The 19,561-nt window shown below is 42.1% G+C and overlaps 1 protein-coding gene across 19 annotated transcripts in view; it reads left to right on the top strand.

The window, feature by feature from the left end:
* The window catches only part of nfasca (neurofascin homolog (chicken) a), a 106,897-nt gene that overhangs the window by 15,530 nt on the left and 71,806 nt on the right, over nt 1-19,561 (top strand). The window contains exon 2 of one of the 19 annotated variants that reach the window (XM_054785472.1): nt 6,114-6,233. The exons of 16 other annotated variants lie outside the window; for them this stretch is intronic. The gene's annotated coding sequence lies outside the window, so the exon portion shown is untranslated. Of the gene's footprint in view, nt 1-6,113; nt 6,234-10,939; nt 11,219-11,242; nt 11,441-19,561 lie in introns of those variants that run through there. 2 more of the 19 variants (XM_054785471.1, XM_054785473.1) reach the window with 2 other exon arrangements.

Consider the following 19,561-nt stretch of genomic DNA (forward strand, 5'->3'; position numbering starts at 1 on the left):
CTCCTCTTGAATCACTGTTATTATTAATATCAATATCAATATGATGATATTATTATTGCATGGCATGTATTTTTCTCAGACGTGATATTTGTATTGTCTGTATCTGTATGCGTCCACAGCGTAGTCCACCTCTCGTCCAAATGTGTGTGTGTGTGTGTGTGTGTGTGTGTGTGTGTGTGTGTGTGTGTGTAAGCCAAATCCTCTTCACTAATGAATCCTGGTGTCTTTGTTAAAGCAATACCAGTCTCTATTCATTTCCATGCAAAGATAATATGTGGAAATGGAATTTCTTTATTTAGATTACCGTCATCCCTTGTTAGCGCTTACTTGGTAAATGAACTCCTGTGATTGTAGGATTCCATGTTAATAAATGGAATAGTTTCGTAGTTTTCAGCATCGAAAACCTGTTTATGACTTTCTAAATAAGTTTTTTGGAACATTATTAGAGCCCTGTAGACATGAAATAACACGCCCATAACCACCTTTGCACTCCTATTGTTCATTGTTTACACTGGATTGCACAACCATTATACTACAGAGACTCAAGCAAGCTAGCGAGTTAGTACGCTAACCAGTTAGCCTCACATTTTTTACTTCTAAACTTAAGAAGCCCAAAAAATTAACCACTTCCACATGGAATGGGAGGAGAGCTTTTTTTTTCATTCTATCATGTCGAACTGCCATGGCTGACTTCATGCAGTGTTAAGGTAATGTCGTGTAAGCTAATGTCTCATCAGTGTTTTGTGTCATTACCGCCGCCTCGGTTTACATAATTTTTTTGGTTAGCTTACAGTATGGTGCGCGTCTTGTCACGTTATTCAACTGTTTTATCACAAAACATCCTTGTTAGCATCCCGTTAGCTTGCTAATACATGCAAACAGGAACCGGAAGTCTGCCTTGTCTCATGTCTATGATGTCGTCACCGAATGACTCTAGAGTTCTCTGCTAACTAACACAGTTACGCCACAAGCCTCAAAAATGTTAACACAAAACACATTTTTGTCCTTTTACAATGATAGTTTTACATGCATAAGCATATTCTAAACACATATAAAGGAGAAATGAAACTGATAAATTAACATTTAAGGTTACTTTTACCTTCACTGAAGACTTGATTAGTGCCAAAGACACAGCATGGCAGCGAGATCAAAACGGACACCACCTTTGTGTTTTGCCATGTGTTATTTCTTAAATAGTGTTTCTCACCCCAAATCTTTGCTTTTCTTCTGATCGCAGCTGTAAAATAAGCCACAATGGAGCCAAAGACAGTTGCAAGTGCCAGCATTTTGATAAAGCAGGTGAGAAACACTAATGAATTCAAGAAATACCTCGTAGCAAACCACGCAGGTGGGGTCCGAGAGGCTCTCGCTGCCACATTGTCGTATTTGTCAACCATCACGTCTTCAATCAAAGTAGAATCTTCATTTATCCCTTGCATTCATCATTTGTATGCATTTCAACATGTTTTCTGCAAGTAAGACTATAATTATAAAACTATAAAAATGTGTTTTGTGTTAATATTTTAGAATTTCTGGAATGGATTAAATGGATTTACATGATTTCTTATCGGAAACGTTGATTCATTTGGAGTACGTCGGACCTTCTGGAACAGCTTGATTACACTAACCAAGGTTTCACTCTATTTTGTTTTGTGTTGAAAGCCTTTCATTAAGAATAATACAAATAAATTGAAATTTTAAAAAAGTAAATATATAATTATTAGAGATGTCCGATGATATCGGCCCCAAGCTATTACAGGCCTGATATAGGCATAAAAATGGAATATCGGTCAGTATCGGTATCGGGATTTTCCATATAATGAAAGCCAGTAACAAACATAATGCTGTATGAAGGCCTGTGGGCTCCCGTATTTTCCGGTGTGCATATGCTGACCTCATCAAAACGCCTCTCAAGCATGTAAAGATTCAAGAGTTTTATTGTCATAACAACCGTGGGTGGCTAGTAGCAAGCTAGCTCGCTCCTTTCATTCATTTCTATGCCGCTTATCCTCCCTAGTAGGATTGTTACAATTTCCGGAAGTAAGCGACGGTGAAGTCTGACACTGTGTGCGCGCTCGATTAGAAGTGGGGGCGTCCGTGAAAAAGCTGCTTTTTCATATGTTATGAAATTAAAATCTGATGGTGTGAAATATGTTAATTTTGGCCCGGAATTACCGTGTACGTGCAATTTGTAGTGTGACGTGGAAACAAATACACTTGATTTTCTTCCCCGGACTCACAACAGATTCCACATAGGAGATACGTGATGTTACACATATCGCTGTCGGCTGATATCCGTGTCAGAAATTGAGAGTTGGACGATATCGGCATATCGGATATCAGCAAAAAAGCCAATATCGGACATCCCTCATATATTTATATGAATGTGTCTTTTATTTCCATTTGGAATGTATTTTCCCAAACCAAACAGAATGAATTATGACGTCGTCGCATGACAAAAAGAAAAATCAATGTAGTTTTGTGCTTACACGTGTTCCTTCCAAGTGCACGGCTGCATGTGTGATGATGTATGCATGTGTGCTCCATTTCTGTGTGAGAGTGAGTGCTATTGATTGTCACAGATGTTCCTCACGGCCGCCGTGACACAGATGGTCAGTCAAATCGTCTTCTCTTGTTCTGATGTTGTCTTGGTATTTCATTAGACATGCAGGGGCTTATACATTTTGTGTGTGTGTGTGTGTGTGTGTGTGTGTGTGACTCCAGCGTACACTGCTGACCACCTGCTACATAAGCCATTGTCTCACCAAACATTAGTACTCGTTGTCTGCGTGTAAGACAATCATAACAATATCACAACTTACAAGAGACAAGTGCATTTACATGCCAGTGAAATATGTATTTCCTCTACTAACTATAAAACAATTTAACATATACTGTAAATATATATATATATATATATATATATATATATACATGCAGTTTAATGTGCGTGATGGGGTGGCGGGTGAAAGGGGTTTAACGGGCGAAATGAATAAATGACCTGAGCCTCCGCTAACTCATTAAGTGTGTGTGTCCTTGTGTAAAGACCAGACCTCCTGCTGCAGAGGACAAAACATGGGGGTGACGTTTTTTTGGGTGGGGGGGGGGGTCAGGGTTTAGACAATAGGCATGGCGCGCGTTTGACTTGATGATCAAGGAAGAAGTGTGGAAGGCTTGTGACACACGCACACACACACACACACACACACAGACACACACCGCCGCTCACGGTGTCTGGTCTGTGCTAACGGCCCTTCTTTAGGGGCCCTATGAAATCCCAAATTCCATGTTTTTACCTTACACTGATTTACACTTGATTTCACCAGCATAGAGTGTGTGCTTTTTGGGTTAGTGAATAAAAGGTTCATGAGTTAAATGCAAAAATCCTTACATTTATTCATGCAATACATCATTGGCCAATATTGCCCTGTAATAGAGAAATGATGTCGCCTGGCTAACTTTTCTAATGGGATGTCAGCCTTTATTCTCGCTACCATTCTATTCTCAGAAATTGACGAGAAAAAAAAGTCATCAATTTGCGGGATAAAGTCGTAAATTTACGAGAAAAAATAGAGCACTTTATTCTTGTAAATCTACGAGGTTATTCTCGAAATCTCAGATGGTATGTTTTTTTCAATGTGGCCCTAACACTCCGTCGTAAGATACAATATACTTACAGTAATCACTCGTTTATCACGATGAATTGGTATTTTTGTAGCTACAGCACCGAAAACCTGTTTACAACCTTCTAAATACAGTTTTGTAACATTATTAGAGTCTTCTGGATGCTTTAAATTTGTATTTCAGTTCATTTAGCCATTTTTATGCTTGAAAATGCTTAATTTAGGCAAAAAATATGCAACATTTGCTTAAATATGCATTTGTTTCATTAATAAAAGCCATATTCAACCATGAAACAGCATGATTTATGAATTAATATACTTAATATGAAAAACCGTGATAGCGTGAAGCCACAAAATTTGAAGCGCAAAGTGGCGAGGGTTTACTGCAGTCCCAGCTTTTTGTGAGTAATGGATGTCAATGTGAGATGCTTTTTTTTCATCCAAGCAGCCCAAGCAGAAGCTGCAGTAATTCTATACTTGATCAAACTTACTTAAGGTTTGTCAGATAAAAACATGATCGCTGCATAAGACTTCAAAACGTGATACTACTTTGTGTTGCGGCACTCCAAGCATCATGGGAACTGTAGTTCTTTTGGCCATAAATGAGCTGTATCATTGTGTAAGCTGCAGGGTTGTGAAAGAAGTAGCGGCTTCTAGACCGGAATTGATGGTAGCTGGCATGGCGAGACACTTTCATCTGGGACATTTTTTCACTTTAACTCATCAAGGGAAATCGATGCTTGTACTTCCGCATTTAAAGAACGCTACCTTCTAACCTGTTGAAGTCACCACCAGCAAGCGTGGGTTCCGCTGTGCCACTGTGCACGTGTGTGTGCTTGTCTGAAGATAAAATCTTGAGGGATAGAAACTCCATGGATGAAAACCAATGAATTATTTTGATTAGTGGGTACTGAAAAAAAGTCATGTTGTTTATTCATATCACCGTTATACCATTTTATTTCAAAGCCCAACAGCTTGATTTGAAATAGTTTGAAATATCTCATTCTTCCTCCGCCTTGTAAAATGCTCTTGAACTCATTCAATCCCAGCCATTTTTCACAAGACAACTTCTTCAGTAGCGGCCATTTTAGACCATTTTGACTGATGTTTCAAGGCACACAGAATATTGTGTTCTATGGCGATATAAACATGGAATCTACCAAAAGAAAGATTACACTCTTGTCTTTCATTAGAAAAAAAAGTTAGTTTCTACCCTTTTCCGTCCTTTAGTAATCAGCAGTAGAACATGGGTAAGTTTCAGGAAAATATCAGTTCCTGACTAAAAATGAGAGAAAACCAGCTTTTTGTGAAAAGATACATTTCAAGCATGACTTCACTTCGACACAAGTATTTGTTTCTTTTCTGACAGCTCAAATATCTAAACAACTACACCAACATAAACAACACAAAAAAGGGATTGTTTTACAATAAATAATAATCATTTATTTACAAATAAAACACCATGAACTACTTACAATTTTCAAATTTGGAGCTGAACTATGTGTGTGCACGCGTGCACGCGCGTGGACGTGTAAAAGATGTAGATGCATCTTTGGCATTGAATGAGTTAAAGGTCATAACATTTATGTCTGTGTTCATTTCAATCAGTCGAGTCATCCAATGAAAAAAACCAACACTCCTCAGCCAAGTCAGACAAATTAGCACGTATTCTGTATCCCCGGTATGTAAAATGGCATATTAAATGCAACACTGCGATTATGGACTGATGCAGTGTATTGCTGACGTGTGCTTGTGTCGTGTTCATCAGTGTCTCTCCGTGTGCTTGTGGGCTCATCCTGGGCATGGCCAGTTATTCAGCATCAATGAAACCAAGGCAACAGCTTGTCAATTACCGGTGTGCTTGTTGTTTATTTTGAGGCTCTCTGTCTGGAACAGCTGCTCCCTCGCGCTCTTCTCTCTGTTTTGCTTCCGCGATGGTGTGTACATGTGCAATGTTACACACGTGTGGTGCACCCATCCCCTGAGCTCGTCACACCACAAGAACATTCTTTGTAAAATATCGCTTGGTTATATTTGTTGTCTTCTCATTGAATTTTATTTCAGGTTTATTAGTTTGCAGCGCTCCCCATACAAGTAGATTTGATGCTACCTGTTTGCCCTCGCTCATAAACACAGTAAATCCTCTCTAAAGTATGAATTAATTAGCGAAAAATAGGAACACCTACAGTGGTGTGAAAAAGTGGTGGCCCCCTTCCTCATTTCTTATTTTTTTTGCCCGTTTGTCACGCTTTAATGTTTCAGGTCATCAAACAAATTTAAATATTAGTCAGTGACAACACAACTGAACACAAAATAAAATAATAATAAATAATAATAAAATAATATTTCAATGTGTTTGGTGATGTGAAACATTTAAGTGTGACAAACATGCAAAAAATGAAGAAAACAGGAAAGGGGCGAACACACATTTCTTACTTCTTCATACTTCTTACTTTTTGTGTCCCGCAACGGGATTTCTGTCTCCTACAGGCTCCGCTACACTTCCATTCAGATGCCTCATGGGCCCTCATGCAAGACGATGATGTCGTTCCCCCACAGCAACCCACCACAGCCACAAATAGATTGCAGTCCTGCGGGAAACATTGCTTTGTATGTTGATTTTAAGCTGTCAAGCACTTTGTCACATTTTGTGGACGACTGCTACTTTACTTTCTTGCGTTGTACTTGTTTTTTCCAAGCCTGAAACGGCAAAAGAAGAAGAAGAAACTCCCGGTATGCTCGAGGTTACGATCACCATAGATATCGTTCTTTGAACCTGACACGTATTAATAATATCCCGACTTGGACTTTTACTATTATGCTCCGACTTTTAGGAACAAATTGCTCCCTTCATTACAAATGTTTCATCGTCTAGTGGCTTTTTATGAGTTATATCTGCATGATTGGTGCATAACATTTGTGGTAACTGATGCATAAATGTGTCAGTGTGTGGCCAAAGCCCAGGGTAGAATTTGACCCAACACCCCGTTCAATAACCATCAAAAATGATCTGTGTGTGCAGGTGTTTGTGTGTGTGTGTGTGTGTGTGTGTGTGTGTGTGTGTGTGTGTGTGTGTGTGCATGGAGGGGTCACTGCAGAGTTAATTAACACATGGAACCCATTGGCATTAATCATAGCTATCATGTTGTCCTCATTTTTTCATTCTGTCTCGCTGTCCCCTCGTTCTCCACGTGTTTAATCATTTTTCACTGCGGGTCTGATATCATTTTTAAAATGCATACTGTGTATGATGCACATTATACCACACAAGCGCACTATACTGTATATATATTGTGTGTGTTGTCTTGGCCGTCATCTGTGCACACTGAGTGCGAGTGTGCAAGTGAGTCTTGGCGTACGTCTTGAGGAATAAGCAGAAGGCGGCTGAGGACATCTCTTTGTTGTCAGGGACGTATGATTTAATGCGGTGCAAGGCTCATTTGCATGTCACAGCTTGCAGGAGTGTGGGGGATTATTGAATATTGGAGACAGAGGGAAGCTAAAAAGGTTGGCTTAGGTCAGGAGGTGATGCTTCCGCACACGCCAGTTGAAAAAAAGGCCAAAAAAAACATTTCATCTGCGGTGTCCTCTGGCCTGAAACGTCAGCCTCTTTCGCTCGTTCTCTTTGTTTCTCCCATCCGGTTAGAACGTGGAAAATGTCACATTTGTTTCCTGGTTGAATGATGTCGTTTGGTTCATTTTGCTCTCATTCAGTCATTTTCTACCAAACAGACATGTATACTGAGCTAGCAAGCATCCCGCTCCGTGGAGCACGGCGCAGCCTGATGAGGTCTAAATATTGATATCAAAATCGACAGAAAAAGTGATACGCTTATGATCCGATGTGTTTGTTTTATGCCAATATCGACAATATCGGCCGGCTGATCTTATCGGACATCCCTAATTACAAATCATTTGCTCTGGCGGCCACGACCTGCCTCTTACCACAACACAGTGCTTCTCAAATAGTGGGGCGGGTCCCCCTGGGGGGTTGTCGGTGGGGGGGGACACATGCTCGTAAAATTTCTTCAAGGTTGGTAGATCTGTTAGTGTCTTCAGTGATTTGTACAGATGAATACATGAATATTACAGGTTCTCAATAGTGGGGGGCCACATATGTAATATGGATGGATGGATGGATTGCTATTAAATGTGTTTATGCTGGCAATTTGTAGTAAATAGTGATCACATTTGAAAGGAAACTGCACTTTTTAAAAATATTGCCCATCATCCACAATCCTCATGTGAGACGTTTAGTAACAAGCACATTTATGATAACATGTAATACTTGCAGTATTTTACCGTATTTGGGTCATTTTAAGTATTAGCGCCATCGCCCATCCCAACTAACACGACTTCCGTCAACATCAGCAACAAAGAGAGAGCGTTTGCTGTCACTCATCTTAGCAGACTTCTACTTTTTGCTTTTACTCCCCCCCCCAGGCAGAGAATAACGTCGCAGCTATAGCAAAGCAGTAAGCCGTTCTCATAGCGTTAGCACATTTCATGGACAAAATAAGACCATAATAAAACAGCCACAATGCCGACTGATGGGATGGCTGTATCTTTCAGCGTAAGACTTGTGCTGCTAAATTCAGCATCGTCCTCGGGTAAAAAAATGCTGAGAGCAAACGAGCATCTAGCGAAGTCTTCCTCACGACGTTGAGAGCCAGTATCCATTTGTTGACGAACTTTTCAGCTTATTGCCACAACGTTGTACTACGCATGTGCGAGACATGATTCATAACCTAGCGTTAAGTTTTTCCAAATGCAGCAGCAAATCCGGGAGGGCTAACGTTACCTCTCGGTAGTGGCCTGAGGCGTTGTGAGTGGCACTCACACCAAAGTATTTCTTCGCCTACAATAACAATGCCGCTGTAGCTTGGTTAATATGCAGGTCACGTTACGTAAATGGAACGTTGTTGGCGTTTTGGGAGGTTTTTATTAAAGGACTTTTTTGTCGAACTAGGTGGGTCCCATTATGTGCATTGCTAGCTGCCTCATGCTAGCTGTTCTTCTCTCTTTAGGACGCACAGATTGCAGATGAAGAGCGAAACACCAAAAGAAATGCGGTTTTCCTTTAAATCGTGTCTAAAATGGGTCGGTGACCTGCTTGATTCCTTCAAAAAATGTCAGTCCCTTCAGCTGGAAAAGACCACAGATTGCTGTTTTTTTGCCGACAAACAAACACACACACACACACACCCACACACACACACACACACACACACACACACACACACACACACACACGCGCGCGTGTGAGTGCACCCTAATTTTCCATGACTGACCTTCCTTCCAGCCATGTCGCATCCATGAGAAATCTCAGCTAGCCTCCAGCTGTACCGCAAATGTGGACAGCTGTGTGTTTCTGTGTGTGTGTGTGTGTGTGTGTGTTTAGTATGCTTGAGTTTTGAGAGCGCATGCATGCCCTGCCTTTATGCATGATCAGCCGTGTCTTCTCCGTGACCTGTGCGTTTTGCATGTGAATGATTTCATGCCTGGCTGCCGTGTGTTGGAGCTTTTAGGTCACATGATCGTGGCAGGAATGCATGGATTGGTGTCATTACGCAGTATTTGGAAAGCATCTTCATGCAGCCCATTAACCACAAATAAATCCTCTGTTCATCTTCTTGTTTCCACAGCAAATGTCACGGATGATAAAGCATCATTTCATCATATGACCACAGTAGACTTGCTGGAAATGTGAAGACTTTTCTGGACACTTCCTTTCAATCCCTGGTGGTACTGGTTTCTATGCAGATGACCCCCTTTTCCTTTTGTTTATTGAGGGCTTCCTGCTCTGCATGTGAGACACCTATAGATGACATGGAGGTCAACCAAGACCAAGTTCTAATTACAGTGTTTCCCATACATTCATTCAAAATAGATTTGGCGCATTGTGCAATAAGAAGACGCATCAGGAGGGATCAGTGTGGCCAACTTGACAACACTGGAAAAAAAAAACTAACAGAAACATCGGCGTAACTTTTTGCAGGATGATATTCAAATGCAACTTTACAGCCGTAAATCAGGACTGGTAAATAAATCTGATATTACAAATGTTTTCTTAAGTTCTTTTTTTCTTTCTTTTTTTGCGATGTTCATTTTTAGCCGTTGCAAATACTGAGTCATGACAGTTATGTGCATCTATTCTTTAGCATATAGGATTGATTATATAGCATTTATTTTATTTGAACTATAAAACAAACACTGCGATTGGCTGGCCACCAGTCCAGGGTGTACCCCGCCTCTCGCCCGAAGTCAGCTGGGATGCCCTGGCGTACCCGCGACCCTGGTGAGGATAAGCGGCAAAGAAAATGGATGGATAAAACAAATAACATTATTTATTGGTTGCAGCCATCTATCTGGCTTGGTGAACAATAATAGTATACCGTAATAGTATACCTCAAGATTGCTCGTTAGGCACACACCAGCCAGAACCGAACCGTACACCATCAGTCACGATGTCGGGACAAAAAAGAGACGCGATAACGGTCAATACACCACAAGCCAACTACCAGTTTTACATGGAATGAGAAAAAAACACATTACATAACATTAAGCGCATAATATTAACGACGACTTACCGAGCGGTCCAGCAAAGCATGCTGGGAAGCAGCATGTGTCAATTCTAACCTGAGCTTTGATTTTTTTGTTTTTGTAAAAATAAAATGTACTCGCATTTTTAGAATGGCGTGCAATACGGAGAAAAAAACAGCTTAGTTGTATCATTGTAGTAATTAATTCAGTAATAATGACTCCCCTGGCAGTCAAGGGACCTCGGAATTGTCCTGACATGTCCCCTTTATACGCCACCCCTGGCCAATAGCGCTCATAACGACATTGAAAAATGTCGAATTAACCATGTGATCGGTATCGGCTGATTTCAGTCCTGGATGATCGGTATGTGTATCATAAAACCCTGATCGGAGCATCCCGAGTTACGATATAATTCTGTATTTTATGATTCAATTGCTTATTAATACAGAATTTTGAATAACAAAAGCTAGAAAACACTGAATCCTGATTTTACAATGTAGAAATTGTCATTTTAGAAAATAAAATGTACTTTTATTATATTTTTGGGATTGATGTCGGCCTTATAGAAGCTTGCTGTTCATTCCTGCTGGCGTGTGATTTCATAGCCCGACTTCCTTGTGCAAATTGCCATGTTTGCGCCTCGTCTTGTGTTGTGCAAAGCCCGGCAAAGGCTCTGAACGTGCTTGACTGGAGCAGAGGTTCATTCATAATTCATGAGGTGGGAGGGGTAAAGGTGAGGGGGCGGTGGCAGATGGAGAATCAGTGTGTGAGGTGGGGAGAGAGCACACAGCCTGCCGGGCAGTGAGTGCTGGGAGAAAGGGTGACAGAATCACACGGATCGGTCAAAGGGTGAAGATCAACGCAAGCCATGGGCAGCAAATAGCCGTCTTCAACATTTTGACGTCTCTAGCCTGCGGCCATTGGTGGTATAAATGATTGACAGCTGTCCAGTCTTTGTTTTGGGCTCCTTTGGTTTGCTTTTCTTGGATGCTGGAGGACTGATACGGCTGGAGATACGCGGCTGTCTGCCATCGGGAGTTGCACTGAGAGAGGTAATGCTGTGTGTGCGTGTGTGTGAGAGTTTCCTTGGTGTAAAGAACATCTTTGCGTCACACTCACATTATTTGGCACTGAGAATGTGACAGATGATTCCTCTCGGCTTTAAAATGGAATTATTAGTTATTTCAATATCATTACAAGCTTCTACGCTCACCTTTTTTAAGGGTTTTGATGTTTTCTCTGAATCTTGAGGCTGTTTGAACGTGGTTTCATCGGTGAGCACCGCTTTACTTTCTGTACCCACGTGCACGTACAGACAACACACACACACACACACACACACACACACACACATGCACAGTCTAATTAGTTGTCTGCCACAAATGATTGGAAAAGCATTGATTCTGTCTGTTGCAAACAACAGCATTTTAATTGGACTGTTGATATGTTTTTCTGTTTTTTTAAAGAAGCACTGTAAAGCTGGACGTGGCATCATCATACTTTTTTTATATGCTGATTAGGATCCATGGAGGGGGAATTCTGTTTACAGTCTGCCTGATATATATATATATATATATATATATATATATAGATATAGATATAGATATATATATATAATATATATATATATATAATATATATATATATATGTATATGTGTATATTGTTGCAAACGCAAACAGTGACTGCGTTGCTCCAGTTCCAAAGCTCCAAGGCTGATGGACTGAGGCACACTTTGTTTTTGTATTTGCCAAAATGTCTTCTTGTCTGGAAGAATTGGTGTTTTATTTGACTGCGTCCTTCCAGAATGATGGACGATGGTATCGGTTGTCATTTGACATACGGTGGGTCAGAGGAGGTTTCATGGACTCTCATTGTGTGCTGTTGAGTTGAGAGTGAGACTCTTGAAACTGCAGAAGTAGTACACAATGTTCAATGCTGAATGTATTAGTGTTTATCGCGGGGGATAGGTTCCCAAAATAGCCCGCAATAACTGAAATCCGCAAAGTATCCAATTTGATGTATTGTTTACAATGATTCTATATGTTTTAAGGCTGTAAAACCCCTCACCTTACACTTCAGACACTTTTCTCAGACAGGCATGAACATTCTCGACCATCTCTCTCTTGTTTAAACGCTGTCCAAAAGTTCAAGAAATTTTGAATTGGCTCACTCCTCTGACCGTGCCTCTTCGTCCTGCCGCTGTATTTTCCTCCTCCGCGTCCTCCTCCTGGAACCCAAGATTCATTTATTCCGTAATGGCCCCCTACAGCCGCAACTTCTGCCTTCCTTCAGCATGTCGAGAAGTTTTTGTGTGATGGTTAGCATCCTCCCCTGCCTTCTGGGTGCGACTGTGGCTACCTTTGACGGGTGTTGAAACCACAGGCGTTAGCTTCCTTGTTAGCATTGAGCATTGCGCTGTTGTCGGATGACATATTAGTCACGTGGAGGATCTCCAACTGTGGAGATGAGATTGAGAAGTGTTATAAAGCATTTACTCTCCACTGAACAACCACAACAATCACATGTCCCGCAAACGGCAGTTTGTGGAATAGTGTGACCTCCCACTATGAAACGTTTAAAAGTCATTTATGTTGTGACCTTCTTCAGCCACTTGATTGCATTTATTTGCATTTTGCTTTGTTTTTTATGAAGAAAATATCTAATTGTGTTGTGACTTGAGTTGCAGGTTCGCCACAGTAGACTGCTTTGACAACTTCATTTTATTTGTTTATTTAGAAAGAATCCAGGCCGCACGGCGGCCTAGTGGGTAGCACGTTACTCAGGAGATCGGGTTCGAATCTCCGTTTGGGCATCTGTGTGTGGAGGGTTTTCTCCGGGTACTCCAATTGTCCATAGGTATGAATGTGAGTGGGAGTTGTTTGTCTATATGTGCGCTGCGATTGGCTAGCTGGCGACCAGTCCAGGGTGTACCCAGCCTCTTGCTGGGATAGGCTCCAGCGTATTCTATGTATGAAGAGTAGATATGATATAGACAAGAGATTCTCAACTGCTGGGTTGGGATCCAAAAGAAGGTCACAGAGCTGTTTTCAGAGGCTCTCTGCTTGGACAAAAAAAAAAAAAAAATAAATCAAATGACCTGATGTCTGTGAATGCATCTCGCGTTCTTGTTTGTGCTTGTCGCTTGCTACACCGCCACAAGGTGCGTGCATTACGCGCGACCTGCCGTCCGTGCGACACACAGCTGCAGATGTCTGCTGGAGAAGAGCACGCCATCAAGGGAGAGACAGTGTCTCACCGCTCCAACTCACACTGTGTTGCAAACCGTCCCTTTAAATATAAGCTACTATATAAGCTACTTGAGACGTTTGAGTTTAAAAATGTCCACAATTTGGGTCACCGCTCGTCATTGAGGGGCGATGGTGGGTCCCGCAGGCAAACCGGTTGAAAACCGCTGATATAGAAAATAAAGTTGATTGTCTTATGGTGCTGAATGAATGAATGAATGAATGAATGAATGAATGAATGAATGAAAGTCATTGGGAAAAATGATGTTTGTCTTCTCTGATAGAACTTTAAAATGCTGTGTTTTGTGTGATTTACGCGGTTCAGGTGATGTTTTGCGTGAAGTCATCGTTGACTATGAGGGAGCGTTTAATGCCCAGATATCATGGATCTCATCATCTTTATCATCTTTATCACCGATGTTTATTCAAGCGTGTGTGTGAGTTGCCTGTGCTTGACAGGCTGTGTGCAAGAGGGAGGATTATTACATTTCAAGTGTGCTTTCTCAATGTGCGTGTGTGTGTGTGTGTGTCTGTGTGGTGATGCAACAAGGGTTTGCTGATGGCTGCAGCGTGGCTTGCAGCTTGTGGGCGGCCCAGAACTGCACACACACACACAAACACACACAGTGGCTCACAAACACACAAAATAATTGCAAGAGAACAGTACGTTCTTCAAGAAGTACTGAAACATCAAACTGTTGGACACTGAAAGTTTAGAGGAGGTCAAACGAAGTCCACCTGGTTATGAGGTTACACTATAGTGCATTTTAGCTGGCGTATCCAAACACAGCGGAGGGTAATGGACTCAGAAAACAGGAACGGAGCTGGTGCTATATGTCTCCCACTCCCGTTACTCCACTGCCGAAAGGACAAAATGAATTCTACCCACGTTAGTAGAAAAATCAGTGCTCAAGTTTGGAGTTAAGAAGGAGAAAAACACAGAAATCATTCAGTTGCTAATCGTGTTACAACTCACCCTGTTTCAGTACTGCAGCAAACTTGACTTTGTTCTTGTACGGATGTTTGTGCCACATACAAACGTGCAGCTTTCCAGTGAACACCGTTGCCGTTGGACGTGTTGTAAGCGTTGATTGTTGTAAGCGTTGTAAGCGTAAGCGTTGTTCTTGGGGGTGAGTTCCTTAATACGTATCCTGATGAGACAAAATGATTGCAATGCATACGGCACTTTTTCAATAACTTGTATTGCGTATGCAATGTGCAACATTTGTATAGGCAGTATTTGTCTTACGACATTAGTTCGAGGGAAGATCGGCTGCCAATATCGGAATTGGTTGATTGTGGTATCGGTATATGGGATATTGGCAAGAAAGCCAACATTGAGCATCTCCAGATATTCATGGAATATTTTGCCAGTGATAACAATAATGTTAAAGCAAGTATACTGTAATCTACAAATCTTTCCCCTTGTCGCTGCATGTGCTGATATACAGTATTTATGTAATAGTGGAGCTCTAGAGATTAATCTGCTGGCTGCAAAGGAGAGAGGCCGTATGATCCCATACGTGTACCTACATGTGATGCTACACGCAAGTGTGTATAAGCCCCCGTTTCACTTCAAATGCAAAAACAAACATGGATGGAGATTAACGACTGCTTTAGTGCGTCGTCATTAATAAATATCCATCCTTTATCTATGCCGCTGTGCTGGAGTCTATCCCATCTGACGTCGGGCGAGAGGCGGTGTACTCTCGCAGGGCACATATAGACAAACAAGCAATCACATTCACATTCATACCTATGGACAATCTAGAGTACCCGGAGAGAAACCTGCACGCGCACGGGGGGAGAACATGCGAACTCCACACAGATCATAACTTTAAATTGCATTCTATCCCATCATCACATGCTACATTTCTACAAAGTAAAAAGTACTTAGTGAACTGTAGACTGAATTTGAGAGGATAGTTGTCGGAGGCAAGGCGGGTATACAGACGTTATGCCCATGAGCCAGGTACTTAACCTACATTTGCGCCAAGGCTTCTGTCAGTGCATGTCTGTGATGGAGGGCTTGGGGATACATCCGTCTGCTTCAGATACCGTATGAAAGATGTTGCACGGTGGAGCAAGCAGTGATCACCTACATGGAACACCACAGAGTTGTGTGGCACATATGCGGTGTTAATGCTGAGACAAACCTACATGATACAACCACATTGTCCATCCATCCATTTTCTATTCCGATTGTCCCTGTTCGGCCCCCAGGGGAGCCGACTTTCGGTGAGAGTTGGGATACACCCCTGGACTCATCCCCAGCCAATCACAGGACACATACACTGTATACATTCACACTCCCATTCACACCTGTGGATAATTTACACTATACTATTAACATAACATGCATGTTGTGTATTAGGCAGCAGCTAAGACTGCTTTGTCCAGCTCCACCTGGCGGATCTTGAGGCTTTCCCAGGCCAGCTGAGAGACATAGACTCTCCGACATGTCTTGGGTCTTCCCCGAGGCCTCTTGCCAGACGGATGTGCCCTGAACACCTCCCCGGGGAGGCGTCCGAGAGGCATCCAAACCAGACGCCCGAGCCACTTCATCTGGCTCCTCTCAGTACGAGAAGTCTGCGTTTCTCCCAGATGACAGTGCTCCACACCCTATTTCTTTCATTTGTATGCCACTCCTAAATCTCATGAACCGTCAGGTACGCAAACTCCCTAATGTCACAGCTTTAGGGAGTCCATGTATGACACCTTTCCGCTTGCCCAGCGGTGACGGCTGCTCAGTACTGCTTTTTTCTTGAAAATGGCAGCTAAAATGTGTTTTGAATTTTCTACATAAACCGGAGTTTATGGGCAGCAAAGGGAAGAGTTTCTGTTTTCTGGAGCTAAAGACCTACCACATGGTATTGTGCAATATTCATCGAAGTATTTATAACTGTTTCCTTATAACCATTAGCACAGAACTGCTGTGACTAACAGTTGGCATGGTCGGGGGAGCAGGCTGCGGAATTTGTGTTGTGGCCAAGAGGAGAAGAATGCAGATTTACCCTGAACACAACTTGAGATTCATGGAGCATTTTACTCAAATAAATCTACTCTAGCGCCCTACTGGGATGTAACTACCATTTAAAAGCCCCTGAAATGAGCAGGATATGGCCCCTTTAATCTCGAGAAGTAAGACGATGGCTGCCCTCCATCTAAAAATGCACTTTTGTGTGAATTGTTTTCATGTCTTTTTCCACTCAATGACTGGGGACTAAGGGCTCAGCTTGCCCATGGCCAGGGCTTCACTCATTCGTGAAATAGTTGTTTTAATTTGGAACCAATGAAGCTGCTGGAAAAGGCCATGACTTTTTCTTTCTGATTTGAGGCAAACATATTACTTGAATCCACATGGACTGGCATGATATGTGGACTGGCATGATAAATGCCAACGTCAGACATCTGCGTGTCACTGATGCAGATTGTTTATTGCTCACATTCAAACATTTTTCTTTGATTTTTGAGTTCATTTTCTGGCACTTTAGGAGCATTCGTGTGTGTCTCAGCGTGTGACACAACTTGTCCAAAGATGCACGATCACACCTTTTAAGGTCTCCACTACACCAGTGATCACACACCGACATGTCTGTCATTTTAACACCATTCTCTCTAGGGAACTGGGGGAGGGGGCGGGGATTTTTCTTCACCCAATTCACTCATACACTCTTTCACACTCTCTCTCTCTCTCTCTCTCTCTCTCTCTCACACACAGCGTCAGTCAGCAGTTAGCCAAGGACAATGGATCTTAACTATGCTTATTCCGTGTAAGAACGTTGCATGTTAACAACAATAGGCACAGTGTTTATTGTATTGCACACCAAACAGAACCACACATGCAGGCAAGGAGAGATGTGGGAGTGAGAAGGCATGCTAACGGTGACTGGACCCCTGAGCTGAGACTTGCCTTGCTCAAGGGCACCTGCACAGTAGTCAGGATTCAGACTAGCATCTCTCCAACAGCTACAGTGGAACATAAAGTTTGTTAGCGTCATTAATTTGTTCACAGAAAGTCGGACTCTAACCGAAACTAACCGATTACATTTTTCCCATAAGGAATCATTTAATCCAACGATGTAAATCCAAACGTACCACTTCCACACGGAATGGGAGGAGAACTTATTTTGACTCAATTATGTCGGACATGCCATGGTGACGTAATCTAAAGTCATGTCTCAATAATGGAACATTACTGACGCCTACTGGCCAGAATACTACATACAGCTTTGTCTTTCAATATTTTTTGCCTAATAGTACGTACGCCGTGGTCAACCACGAAACAGTGATCATTTGCTAATTAATTACGTTTTGAGTGTACAGTTGTCAGGATGCAGACTAGCATCTCTCCAACAACTACAGTGGAACCTTGGTTAGCGTCATTAATTCATTCCAAAAGGTGCCACTTAAACCGAAACGGACGCTAAGCGAATCATTTTCCCGTAACAAATCATGTAAATCCAATTAATCTGTTCCAGAATGCCAAAAATGTGAACACAAAACACATTTTTCTGGTTTTACCATTACAGTTTTAGATGCAGTAAACAATTCCAAATGGATGTAAATACATGTAAATGATGAATGAAAGGCATAACTGAATGTTTAAGGTTATTTTTACCTTCACTGAAGACGTCATTCTTGACGTGACTGTTCCCAAAGACACGACGTGGCAGCGAGACACCACCACCACCTTCCTGTTTTGCCATGGGTTATTTATGTTTTTCCATGGGTCATTTCTTGAATTCAGTAGTGCCCCAAGTGGAGGAGTTTAAGTGTTCAGGGCACGGGTTCAGGAGGCCTCAGGGAAGACCCAGGACACGTTGGAGAGACTACGTCTCTCAACTTGCCTGGGAATGCCTCGGGATCCGCGGGAGGACCTGGACGAAGTGGCTGTGGAGAGGGAAGTCTGGGCTTCCCCTGGTTAGGCTGCTGAATGTTCATTTATCCCTTTCATTCGTCATTTATACTGTATGTATTTGTATGCATTTAGAATTTTTTATGCATGTAAAACTCTAAAAACGTGTTTTGTGTTCACATTTTGAGAGTCACCCACTGTACGACGTCATAGCAGGGCGACATAGCTGACTTCCGGTTCCGGTTGCCTTTTTTTTCCCCTGCAATCTAGCTTCTTTGTTACAAGCTTAGGACGTTTTGTTGCACTCACGCAGTGTATTGATAACACAACAAGACCTGAGCCGTATTGTCCGCTAAGCAGAAAATGTTAGCCAGGGCAAAACTTTGCCGTACATTTTTCACGTTAGCTGAAAAACACTCTAACCAAGGTTCCATCCACTGTGCTTGCATTTCCTTTTTGTCCGCAGCGAGACCTTTCATGCTGAGCCACTGCCACCTCTTATGAATGAATGAGTCCTGATGGAAAACAGAGAAGCGTCTGTTCTCAGAAAAAGACTCTCCTCATGATGGACGAAATGTCATTTCGTACAGGACGTAATGTCTTTATTATGAGGAAGGAAGGGGTAAAAGAGAGGCGGCCTGCTTTGAGTAAATTCAATTTGGTGATGGGATAATTATGACAGACAACTAACTGTACGTGTGTGACCAGCCAATGGCACAATGACTTTAATCACCACGGTTACCTCAAGGCAGATGGGCCCATGCCCGCAAATTAGGCCTGGAAGACTGTTGGAGGCTAAGCACACACACACACACACACACACACACACACACACTTACGTGCACTGAAACTGTCAAAATTGTTTGGTTTCCCAATTTTCACACTTCTATGTAAAGTCCAACTTTACATGCACTAGCTTCGAACTCAATAGTTGGCCAAACAATGCGTGTCTCCAGCTCGTTTAGCTGGTTGGGTAGAGGAAGAGCTACATGCTAATAGCTGTCACTAGCAGAAGCCTTCGGTCTAATGGATGATAGAAATTTCCACAGCTCTTTTAATGCTCGTGTTCTTTTAATGCAGGGGTGTCCAAAGTGCGAACCGCAACTGTTGTTTTAATGGCCCTCGGCACATTTTAAACATACAGTCATCCCTCGTTTATCGCGGCGAATTGGTTCCAGATTTGACAGCGATAAGTTAATTTTTTGCGAAGTAGGATTCAATATTAATAAATAGATTATTTTCATAGTTAGAGCATAGAAAACCTGTTTAGGACTTTATTTGTTTGACTTT

The sequence above is a fragment of the Dunckerocampus dactyliophorus genome, chromosome 8, assembly GCF_027744805.1.
Source record: "Dunckerocampus dactyliophorus isolate RoL2022-P2 chromosome 8, RoL_Ddac_1.1, whole genome shotgun sequence".
Taxonomy (NCBI): domain Eukaryota; kingdom Metazoa; phylum Chordata; class Actinopteri; order Syngnathiformes; family Syngnathidae; genus Dunckerocampus; species Dunckerocampus dactyliophorus.